Source organism: Ceratina calcarata, unplaced genomic scaffold (genome assembly GCF_001652005.2).
Source record: "Ceratina calcarata isolate Rehan_Ccalc_2016 unplaced genomic scaffold, ASM165200v1 scaffold151.2, whole genome shotgun sequence".
Taxonomy (NCBI): Eukaryota; Metazoa; Arthropoda; class Insecta; order Hymenoptera; family Apidae; genus Ceratina; species Ceratina calcarata.
In genome coordinates this window covers 1753825-1765869 of record NW_017136308.1, presented here as the reverse complement: position 1 = coordinate 1765869, position 12045 = coordinate 1753825, and the positions used below count along the sequence as shown (strand labels likewise).

At 38.5% G+C, this 12045-nt stretch overlaps 1 protein-coding gene across 2 annotated transcripts in view; it reads right to left on the bottom strand.

Annotated features, from left to right (window-relative positions):
- Nucleotides 1-11453, bottom strand: part of RhoGEF64C (Rho guanine nucleotide exchange factor at 64C) — a 34087-nt gene extending 22634 nt beyond the window's left edge. For both annotated transcript variants that reach the window (XM_026819477.1, XM_018036598.2), the window contains exon 1: nt 11021-11453. The gene's annotated coding sequence lies outside the window, so the exon portion shown is untranslated. The remainder of the gene's footprint in view (nt 1-11020) is intronic.
- Between the last annotated feature and the right edge of the window lie 592 nt (nt 11454-12045).

Sequence of the window (12045 nt, the reverse complement as noted above, 5' to 3'; positions counted from 1 at the left end):
TATTAGTATTCATCGAAATATTTGATTTTGTTGATAAGAACTATCAAAATGATTCTAGCTTACTGACATTTGTTTCATAGAATTCCTATTCCTAGTTTTATGATCTTCAAAGAATATATTTTAACATCGTTAATCCTTGCCAATCTTGATAATCAAAAAGAGAAAGGCGTGAACCGAAGTCATCGTTAGACTGAATTAATAAAAAAAGAAGATACATGGACCTCAAGCAGATTTTATTTTCGCGAGTATCCCTTAAACCGAAGAGAACATGATCTTGTTAAGTGGTTAAGTGACCCGATAACGGTTCTCCTGAGAAACGGTTATCGACACGCAGAGACAGAGAAAATGGGCTAAATGTAAAAAGACTAGCCATAGGATTCGAATGAAAAAAGTGAGAATGACACGGATGGAAAGACAGGAGACGTGGAAGATAAGAGATCGTTTCTTTTACTTGGCTAAGGGTGAAATACAAATATATATTGTTAGAACGGTTCAAAAAATATTCTAAACGAGAATGAGGGATGTAAATTTTGTTGGCAGATTTCGTTGTATAGATTTTGTGAAGGAATATGATTCTCAAATGTTTTACTTTGCAACGGGATATTAACTCATTATTATTAAATCCAATGTTTCTCGTTCCACTTTTAATAAAATTTCATGTACCGAATGCAAACCGAAGGACGTCAAGAAAGTTCTTAAAATTAAACCGAAGACATTCGTGATACTTTCACGTGTTAAGAGATTATCGTCGGCTTAAGCAGCGAGCGATCAAATTTGCATGCTCGGTTAAAAAATGTGTTTCTAGCACGTCAGGCTCCAGTGTCTTTCTTAAACCTCGCTAAACATATACAGGGTGTCCCAGAAGACGTTTTAGAGTTGAAGAGAGGCGATTCTGTAAGTGTTTCTAAACAACAATTTCCTTTAGCAAAATGTAAAGTGAGGCGTGATTTTTTAATTAACGAAAAACACTGACCAATGAGAGCACATGTAGGGCTTGCGCTCAGCTACGGGAGTATTGGCTCGGATCGTAACGCTCGGCCTTATTTCATTTTACGTTTAACAAATATTTCATCTTTCATAAAAATCCGCGTTCTCAGAATTCACAGTTTCTCGATCGAGAAATTAAAACGTTATGGCTAATATACATGAACCGTGGTAAATTTTGTTGAACCGAGAAATGTAAAAAGTTTTATACCTTCAGTGAAACTTTGACGATCTTTTTTACCTGGACGATTGATCGGGATTAATCGGGCACTAACATAATTTCGTTTTTCTCCCGCTTTTACCATGAACACCGGAAGGCGCGGTCAGTAAAGAAACGAACAAGTGTCTTTCATGAAACTCAAGCCGTTCACACGTCCGCTGGAAGACAAGCTGCATTACGTTTACCTGGTCACCTTCCTTGCCTGCTCCTACGTCTACACCTAGACTTTCACTCGAAAGTCTGTAAAACCCTCCACCTTTTGGACGAAATAAATATTCTCACACATGTGCAGAAAATGTTCCATTTAAATTAACATTACGCTGTATTAACATATTTTATAGCGAGACTTAAAAGTGTGACACGATGTATAGAATTCGCAGCGATTCCCCCATATAAAATACAGAAACGTTTCACATCATAGTATATTCTGTAAATCTAATATAACTCTGTATATGTATAATACACCGTTTCGTCGTGTCTATGTAATAGTTTCGGAGAAAGGTAGGCGTGCGGTGTGGCGATCGCGTTCTGCTATTTTCAGTTCAATTTATACCGTTCACCCAGAATTGTAGTTGTGAACAGCTCACGCCCAAAGAAATCTACTTTCATGAAGCGAGGAAAGTCTGTCTACCTAACGTTGCGAGTGACTTACATACATGGAACGCGCGATATAGTTCGTCGAAAGTCTTATACTATTTAGTCCTATTATTTCTGTGTATCTACTATCAGTGTCTAAGTATTTAGAGGTAGAAGTTCATTTACGAATGTTTGGCCCAGATATGTGAGACGCCTAATTCTTTGGTGTACACGTATACACTTATGTACACGTATTTGTCTTCTTTTTCGGCATACATTTACTAATTATGCTTTCATGATTCCATTCTAATTTCACATTAAAGGGCATTTTATATTCTATTTTAAAATGAATTTATTATAATTATTAGAACTGAAGGATTTTTGTTTAAATTTCGAAACTGGGACAGATGAACAGTCGAAGGATCTTAACTGTTACTCGCATCCCAACAAGTGGCTATTCCGCGGCTTCGACTATTCACTCGATACACGGGCGTTAAATTATGTAAACTCTCATTGCTCTTGTCGACCCGCGTATGTACAGGAAGTTAAAAGTTTGTTTGCTACACCCAAGCACGCAGTATCCCATACGCTAACCTACTCCCACCTACAATGTAGGTAGACGGCTTTCTTCGTTTCAAGAAAGTAGCCTCACTTCGGTTCAGGCCCGTCCATCGTCCGGATATACATGCACGTTCATACGTGCGTGCATACTTTACGCAAGTTTAATCTCTCCTTTATGTTCTTTCACAGCCATTCGCTGGGCCTTTCATTGCGAGTAAATAAAGAATTTACCTGTTGAATGAAATATTATTATTATTATTATTATTATTATTATTATTATTATTATTATTATTATTATTATTATTATTCTCAGGCTCCTTTCCCTTTGGGGGGTGTAAAATGGTTGAGTGCCAGCCGAGTGCATTCCCGGACGACGAATAGGGGAACGACCAGAGATAAGATGTCCCCCTACCACTACACCCGAAGTCCTGGTTATCAGAAACCATAACCTTCCCTTGGGACCCCGCATCACGACTAATTCAGACGGCGGGGAGTCAGGAGACGGGAAAGCGTCTACCACGGACGAACTCTGTGTGAATGAGAAGAGCGAATCGTGAGATCTGGCTGGTCTGCAGTAGATATTTCCTTGCAGACTGATCAAAGGGGGAGTAGTAGCACCCCGTCCGGGGTCAGGCGAGCTGCAGGAAGCGAACGAAAATGCCTGACCGTAAGTTAAATGGGGCAAAAATGTCCGGAACCCCACGTGTAGTAGTGGAATGCTTCCCGTTCCGGCTGGCTGAAGCCTATGCAGGAATCGAAACTCTTGGTTCAGGCCGGGTATGTGGAAAATTAATTCATTAGAAGGAATTTATTCTTTTCTCTCCGTTTATCTACTATTATCTTTCTATTAATTTTGTTTACACAATAGAAAACTGACCTACTTAATAAACTGTTATTATTATTATTTTCAATAATTGGTTGCTACATCTCTTTTTAATTAATCTGATATTATTAGATGAAATTTATTTTTTATTGTTCTCTGTCACCCTCTTTTACTGTCTTCTTTTTATTAATTTTGTTTTACACTTTATTTATATAAATATATAGGAAGCTTCCCGTTTAATAAAGTATTATTATTGTTGTTTGTCAATAATTAATTGCTGCATATCCTGGCGAATATAAGCTCTCGTTCGATCGTTCGATAGAAATAGATCAGTGAACTCTGAGAACCGGATTTCCTCCTTACGGTCGAGATAACATCGGATTAAGCCACGATCGATCGATCGATTTCCATTTCTCCTACACGTCAACGCTCGTGGTTCGCTGGTTTCGATTCACTCCCATGAACGAAATCGACTGGCAACGCTTATATGTATTATAAATTAATCGTGATCCAACCGGCGACGGCGGCGGCGACGCGACTGCAAATCGTTGCACGATGCCTCGTGACGTACTACTGTTCGTTATAAAACGCTTCGAGGAAGATACTCGCGATGTGAAGAGTCACTTACGTGATGCAAAGTATCATTAGATAGTGATGCGTTCGCAAGTTACGGATCTCTCGTTTATATAATTCCCTCGTTACGGCAGCGCATCAATCTGCCTCACGTTGACTGCATATTTCGTATTCTGATAATTCTATTCGTGTACTTGTAATTATTTTATAATTTAATATGAATATTTTGTTGAATCTTCAGTAATAATGACGTAACTCAATCGACGTTTCATAAAAAACTAATGATTTTGTAAAAGTACAATCAATGGAATTTCGTATGTCCTATTTCCACGAGGTTCCTATTGCGGTTAGGCCACTTGAAATGGATACGCACAGCAGTCTGTGTTACAATCGCAGAACCAAATAGCAATCCTTTCTTACAATAGACAGTCCTTGACATTGAAAGTAGCACCTGTTGTCCTTTGGGTCTGCTAAAGCCATCTATATCCACTGTAAGTGGCCACTTAAACTACCCTAATCTATCCTATACGAATTACAATGAGTACTTATGACCTCTATTAGGATCGACAGGTCCAAAGGATAATCCTTTGCGGCAATAAGTAGTCTTCGACAAAGAAAGCAGCAACTGTTGTCCTTTGGGCCTGCTAAGGCCATGTGTATCCATTACAAGTGGCCATTTACACTAGCCTAATCTATCCTATACGAATTACAATGAGTACTTATGACCTCTATCAGGATCGAAAGGCCCAGAGGACAATCTTTTGCCGCAATAAATGGTCTTTGACAGAGGAAGTAGTATCTGTTGTCCTTTGGGCCTGCTGATCCTAACAGAGTATCAATATCAACTGGTGTAGGCTAGTTTAAGTATCCACTTAAAATGGATGCTTAAGACCTAGTGTTAGAATCAGCGGACCCAAAGGACAATAAGTACTTCATTCATTGTCAATGACTACTTTTATTACTCAGTGCTTGTAAAAAGTTCGAACCTATCTGACATAATATTCCAAAGTTCCTATTTTCCGTAACTAGAAAGAGTTCGAATTCGATCGATCAAAGTTCAAATCCGTTGTACTTGATCCCATCCCTCGTAATCAGTTCGATTGTGATCTTATGAACGCATTTTGCACTCGCCAAACGCAAATGCGATGCTTAGTGTAATGTAAAATGATACTTAACGGTATTCGCAAACATTTACAAATAGCCGAACGGGAGATACGTAAGCGAAACTTAATTAGTCAACTAGTGCTCTCGTTTATTCGATTATTTTCATTCACCTGTCTGTTTGCAATTGTTATCATTTTTTTTTTTCATTTGTTTATTCATTACTGTCATAAGCAAACTGCGAATTTCATGCATTTATAAACAAATTCTAACTGGAAAGAATAGAAAATATATGTACAATACATAGTAATAAAGAGTGATTGCATATTGAGATGCTTAGATGACGAAGTTAAAATTTCAATTCGAAATTAATTATTTGCCATAGTAATGTCCCAATTTTATTTTGCATGAAGATCCGCAGGCTAGTAATATGTATGCCTCGTGTTAGATTTAACAGGAATCCGGCGAGATGTGTGTCAATGACTTTTACACCATGCGATAGTTACACACAGCCGTCGAAAAAGATCAGTTATGCTCCGTTTGCTTTGTGAGATGCGACCTGATTTACGTGCCATAGCTAGAGCCGTCGAAAATTGGATTTGTCGTATTCACTCCACCAAACACAATCTTGGTGATTATTTATATGATATTATATCTCATGTATAATGGCTCGTCGAATGTATTTTAAAGTAGATCAGAATGAACGCTAGAATTTATTTACGCTTAATTTCAATTGAAAGTTCTATCCTTTTCATTGATCGACCCTATGTTTCCTACGATACCTTGAAACTATAGTACGCAATGCCAGTTGTAACAATTGTCACGCGGCACGCAAGTACATACATACATGATATTAGAGTATCGGCATGTGATTGCCACGGTAGGACTGGCCAGTCATGAAAAAAAGGCAAGTCAGAGAATTTATATGTGCGAGGGACAAAGAAAATGGCAGGAACGAGGAAGAGAGGCAGGGAGAATGGTCGCGGAGAGAGAGACAGGAAGAAAGTTGATGTTTCCTTTCTCGATAGCGAGAATCCAAACCGGTCGCCCATCGCGTTTCCAAGTTTTTGCCTCGACTCATTCGCCGTGGCCAACGGTTCATCGGCAGCCACGGGGCTAAACGGGTCATCTCCATTTGTCTTTGCCTCGTAGCGTTTAAATTTCTCGGATAGAAACCATTCCGCGGGAAGAGGGCGCCGTTCGAACCAAGTCCGATTCAGTCAAAGCGCATCGATGCTCGAGGAACCTCTCGTAAATATTAGGTAGTCGGAAAAGTATTGAGACATTTTTGTCGTTTTTCTATTAAATGTTTCTTTTATTCAAGCATATATTGGCCATTATTACCTTTTGTTATTTTTGGACTAGAGCCATAATTTCACCGGAATAGAATTCAGTGATTAGTCGACCAGAGCGAGGTGCATCTTTAACATCGAAATTCCTAGAACGGAAGCGAGCAAACCATCTACATGCTCTTGCATTTGATAAGGCATCTCCACCGTAAACACCACAAATTTTATTCCCGGACTTGTGCAGCGTTTTTGCCTTTTTTTATAGTAAAATTGCGAAGCATAGCGAATTTTAGAAATTTCACTCATTTTCACACTAACATTTCTTTTGATTGACGAAATACAAAACTGTCTTCATAAAAATTGTAGACTGAAATGTCACCTCTCAAACGCGTGTCAGTATGACTCAATCTGATTAGTATTGCCCGACATCAAAAATTTCTCAATACTTTTCCGACTACCCAATATTTGCCTTAGTTTCATCGTCTTTACTTGTACTTACGTACTTATCTTGGCTTTTGTCGATCATTATTATTTTATCGATTATTATTATTATTATTATATTAGATAACAGATTTCTATTGGAACGTGAATCAAATCTGTTTTAAAAAATAGATGTATTGTTTTATTCCACTTGATTGTGAGTCGACAGAAATCCTTTAAAATTGTAAGTGTTCTGTGATTGTGAAAAGGTTGAGAGCCATTGCTGTACGTATACATATTATCCGTTGCTAACACATTGGTACATCAAATTAGAAAAGGTTACTAGGTTTTGCATTACGCAATTAGGAATGTCGTCGCACCTTCCTTCAGGAACTCGGTGTATGTACGTATGTATGTGTCTACACTGTCTATCCTGCGCTAAATTTTATTCAGATATTCGCTCGAGGCATTGTACTGAGGAGAAGAATAACTTTTGCCTCGAAAGGTGATCTCCGTTCAAACGTAAACTTCGTTCAAATGTATTATTCATAGGAGACTGTTCAATATTAAATATTAATACTTTTTTTTTTCCACTGTTAAATAGGAATTGAATGCACGTGAAAACGAAGTTCACTTTCATGAACGAAACGAGGCAACACATTCATTTTCATGTGATATTTAGTATGTTTTTTTTTCTAAATTTCGTTCACGTACGAATTTTTAGATGAAATTTTTAATATATTCTTTTTAAAGCAATTTTCGAACTTTTGAGAACTCTTGATCCGGCGTATAACGACAGTGTTTCGGGGTCAAACATCCCACGTGACTGGCCTCTAGAAGCAGACAGTAGTCTTTTTTCATGGCATGATACATCCAATCCGATGTTCGTGACTCTAAAAAAACTCGTTTCGCCGGCCTTTAAACGACGTAGGGTAGATGTAGATATTACTGTGGAGTAGAAACATGGTTAACCTTTGAAACTATTGATTTAAGTTGCAAATAAATGAAAGCTTTCAGTTTTTGTTTTAACGAATGCTCAAGGATTACTTAATAAGAAAAAAATTCATTTTGTTACCTAACATAGTGATTTAAATTAATAAGAAGTATTATAAGATAAGATCCATTTTCGGGTATTATTGCGGATGTGCCAGTTACTATTGATATTTATGAAATCATTAAAAACAATTTATTTATGATCCATATATTATATTTAAATACACTATAAAATATTTTAAGTATGACTAATTATATTAAAAAAAATATCTTTTCTTAAAAATTAATGATAAATTTTCTATTGTCATTTGAATTTCAACTTCAATGAAATCTCGATACATTTGGTTAAATGCTGGTCATATACATCTTTCTAAAATCGATAATATTTTTGGTTTGGTCAAAAGGTGTTTTTCCCGACGCCTCCGGTAGAAATACTGTTAAAAGCCAGAGCGTACTTCGACCTACCGATGACAGCAGAAAATGCTCATCCTCTTTCAGTTTTCAGAAGAGAATCAGTAAAAGACAAATGTCAGAAAGCCTAGAGATAGATTTTAAATTTTAAACCGAAAATTTTCATTGAGAACCAAACGGGATGGTACATAACGAGCAGGTCTTTGTTCTTCAGAAAGTGAAAGAGAAAAGAAATCGAGCCACGGCCGTACGGATGGAAACCGAACGAGCCACTGCCGACTATTTAAGCGATTTTCGAGACATCGCGTTTCCGGGCGAGAAAGGCCTCTCGACCTACTTCTTTTTTCGGCCACGATTAGCGCGATTACATACGCCTTAAGCTGGTAAATTGCGATAGCAGCGCGATAAGACAGACTGTCAATGTTACACACAAAATTAGCTAAATATACGGGCTTACGGGAGTTCTTCCTGGCAGTCTGTCATTTTCTTCCAAAGGTAGGCCGTAAAATCTACGGCGGTGAGCGAAAATTCGGGGTGAAAACCGTTAAAAAAAAAACATTTTACGGCGACTCATCTGCCGATACGCGCGTCACTCGAGAAAGATCGTACTCTCTCGCCAGATATATTCGAATCTCTTCTCTTCTCACCGTGTTTACTTTCTATGAAAACAATCAGAGGGAATTTTACCGCGATGCTTTCACGATTGTCTCGCGCTCCCATTGTTCCATACGTCAAATCCTATTGAGTTTAATGTCGCGGGCTAACGGCGAGCTTTTTAACGTCCCTCGCGCATTTCCGTGTGAAGCGAATTATCGTGCACGCATCTTCATACCGTGGTAATTCTACAAGACGACTCGCGGCTGCGGCCGCGGTAATTATCGCGTACAGACTTAAGGGGCTGTTACAGTACGACTGAAGGAGTTGGGTATTTTTTACGAATTTCATCCTAAAGATTGTTGCATGTAACAAACTATTTTTACTATTTTCTGCCAATTTGTCTCTCTATGAATTTTCCACTCTTTCTATCCTCCCCCACAATTGTTCCATCTCCTCCGTTCTCTACCTAATTCCATCGGTCTCGCCTCTCCCCCCTCTTGCCGTTGAAATCTTGTCAACAACACTCGACACGAATTGGTAGTGTGAATATTTCATAACGTTTCGTAACCATATACATACTCTGCGATTTTTTACCAAAATGCTTCCTCCATCTCTCGTTTCTGCGGTCGAAAACAAGAAGAGTCGTAGGATAAACATGTATTACGCAACCCTAGTGGTTGATCATCTTCAATTAAATCGTTGAATAAAAAGACACGATTAGGTGTTCCCACGTACTTGTGATAAAATATTGGATGTAAGTTCGTTCGGTTATTTAAGACAGAATGAAACACAATTCGTTTGACATAATTTTCTACTTATTCGTATGTGTATATGTATGTATTGAGTGGCAGAGCAATCTCTCGCAATGATTGGGATGGATTTTTATCGATAATCTTCGTATTGTATTTAATATTCTACACTCTATGTTCTAACAATATTTTATATTTCTTGTAATATTTGTGTATGTATTCGTCTGAATTTCCTCTTGAAGGACCCTCCCGCATTGCTAATCCTTCCTACACGCGCCCTAGCTTTGCCACTGGCCACAATTCTTGACCAGTGAAATATAACTGTAATAAAAGTACGATAGAAGAAACTTTCAACCAGCGAACGATTCGCTTATTTTCGCTCGACTAAACTCAAAGCGGTAAAATGTTCCGATCCAATAAACAGAGAGAGAGAGAGAAAGAGAGAGAATAATGATATGCATAATTTTTCCGTTCAAGGAAATCGTTTCTGTCAGCTCGATTGATCTTTCTCAACTCGCTATTTCTTCACGGGAACCTGGTAAAGCGGTCGTCTCGCACATAAAACCGTAAAAACGACATCGTTTATCGGATTTTCGTCGACTTAATTCACAAGACTACTTCGGGTAGAGATGGGAGTTTAATAGGTACTCACGAATCCGAGTCAGTTTCAATAAATAACAATAAGTCTCATTTCATGCGTTTCGATTAGCACTCGAAACTAATAATGTTTCAATGATTCTGAACTCTGTTCGAAGTAGTTCCTTCAGTTTTTAACTTATTTATCTATCTAATATATTGACGATTTACTTCTGTTTAAATAATTTTTAATTATAATAATTTTTCCATTAATTCCAATAATTTTTTGTTTGATTTTCTATCCCTACGGAACCGAAGTATTATTCCTCGCTCAGACTTTTACGTTGCTGACTTTCTGCTATTTAATTTAAACGTTACTATGCACAATTTTATGTTACTGTTACTGGAACGATGCTTTAACATCCACTGAACGTACTAATGCTTTCGTTCACTGTCAATCTTTACATTCGTTCCGAAGGGAAGAAGGTGATGAAAAAATATCGATACTGTTACAGCATTCGAATAATTTTATGAATTACATCGTACGAGTTTATAATAAATGTATCGTAATTGGGGATGGAATCAAATCCAATAAGCCATGTTTAATTTCATGGGTTTCGACTAATACTGAAAATATTTCAATTATATTCGAAAAGTATTAATTTTATACAAACATCGAACTTCGGAATGAGTATTTACGAGTTTTGAGACGATATATACAGAGTGTCCCAGAAGAAATATTAGAGCCGAAAATAGCAGATTGAGTGAGTCATTCTGAACAACAATTTCCTTTTGTAAAATGCAAAACAGGGCTTCGTTACCGAATTATTAACAAAAAAATACGGACCAATGAGAGTGGTTGACATTGCAAATATTAGAATGTACGTAGAATTTAATTGTTACTTGGAATTCGAATAAAAAGATCGAAGAATTTCCGGTACGATATTCATAGAAATTTAATGGCCTATTGAATCGTAAGATTGGTTCACGTTGAATGTACGACTGTTATTTTGTGGATACTTATTTTTCATTGTATCATTCTAGATTATATATAATTAATATTCTTCATTTGATTAGTTATCCAAAATCGAGAATCTCTTTAAACGAAACTATGAGGCCGTTTCGACAAGAAATAAATAGGACTTACCGTAGCGGAGCACCTAATCCATTCACGATCGTATCCAGAGTATCATGGCACAATGACAGAACAATATGTACAATAAACCCGGAACACTATCGAACCGGCGGCTGCAGCGGCGGCGGCGGCGGCGGCGGCGGCGTACCGAGCGCCGGACGGACCGAACAACAGAACTTCACTGACAGTTTTTACACACCGAACCGGGAGTCCCCCAGATCATCAGACATCCGGTCCATCCAATTGGCCCGCGAACATATTGCGAAATCGAATCCAAATTCCCGTGGGCGTCGCGGACTTGGAACCACCGTTGGTACGATTCGAAGGAATCGAAGCGACGAGTCGAACGGATCGGGTCGGAACCAAGGTAAACCGAAACGAGCATGCCGAGTGTCGTCGGCGAAGTGAGAGGCTAGCGGCACTAGCGAGCAACCGATGTGACGTCAGAGGAGTGCCTCCTCTCTTTTTGCCATTCCATCGCCGCGAGAAAAGTGGCCTGTGTACAGCTTCGTATACATTATATCCCCTTCTCTACTGTCCTTGTTTGCGAGGAGACCTTAAAGCTCCGGGTATTCCACATCTACCTACCTACCTACCACCATCCGTTTGCCAGCGGAATATTTCCATCGAAATTCCACGGACGAATTACCTTTACGGGTTCACCGGGACCGCGAAATTGTACCACGGGTAGAGGACCAGCGAATGCGTCCAATGCCAAGATGGAGAAAGGATGTTGTGACCGCGTGGCTGTATCGAAATGGCTGATAAATCGTCTGGCGGGGAGAAGGGGGGTTAGTCAGGGTACAGCTTTTCCTTGTGTGTTAAAATGAGAAATTGGTATGATTTAATGGTGTAGCAATGACTAAGTAGTGATGAGAAAAAGTGATCCCAGATTGACAAGTCGACTCCTTGAACTGAAATGGCGAGACCAGCTTGTCATGAATTTTGTTGAGCAGACAATGACGAGCTGTGGTCACCAGACGTTATTGAAAGTTGAAACTTTTTATGAATTATTTGTATTTTCAATGTTTAAGACT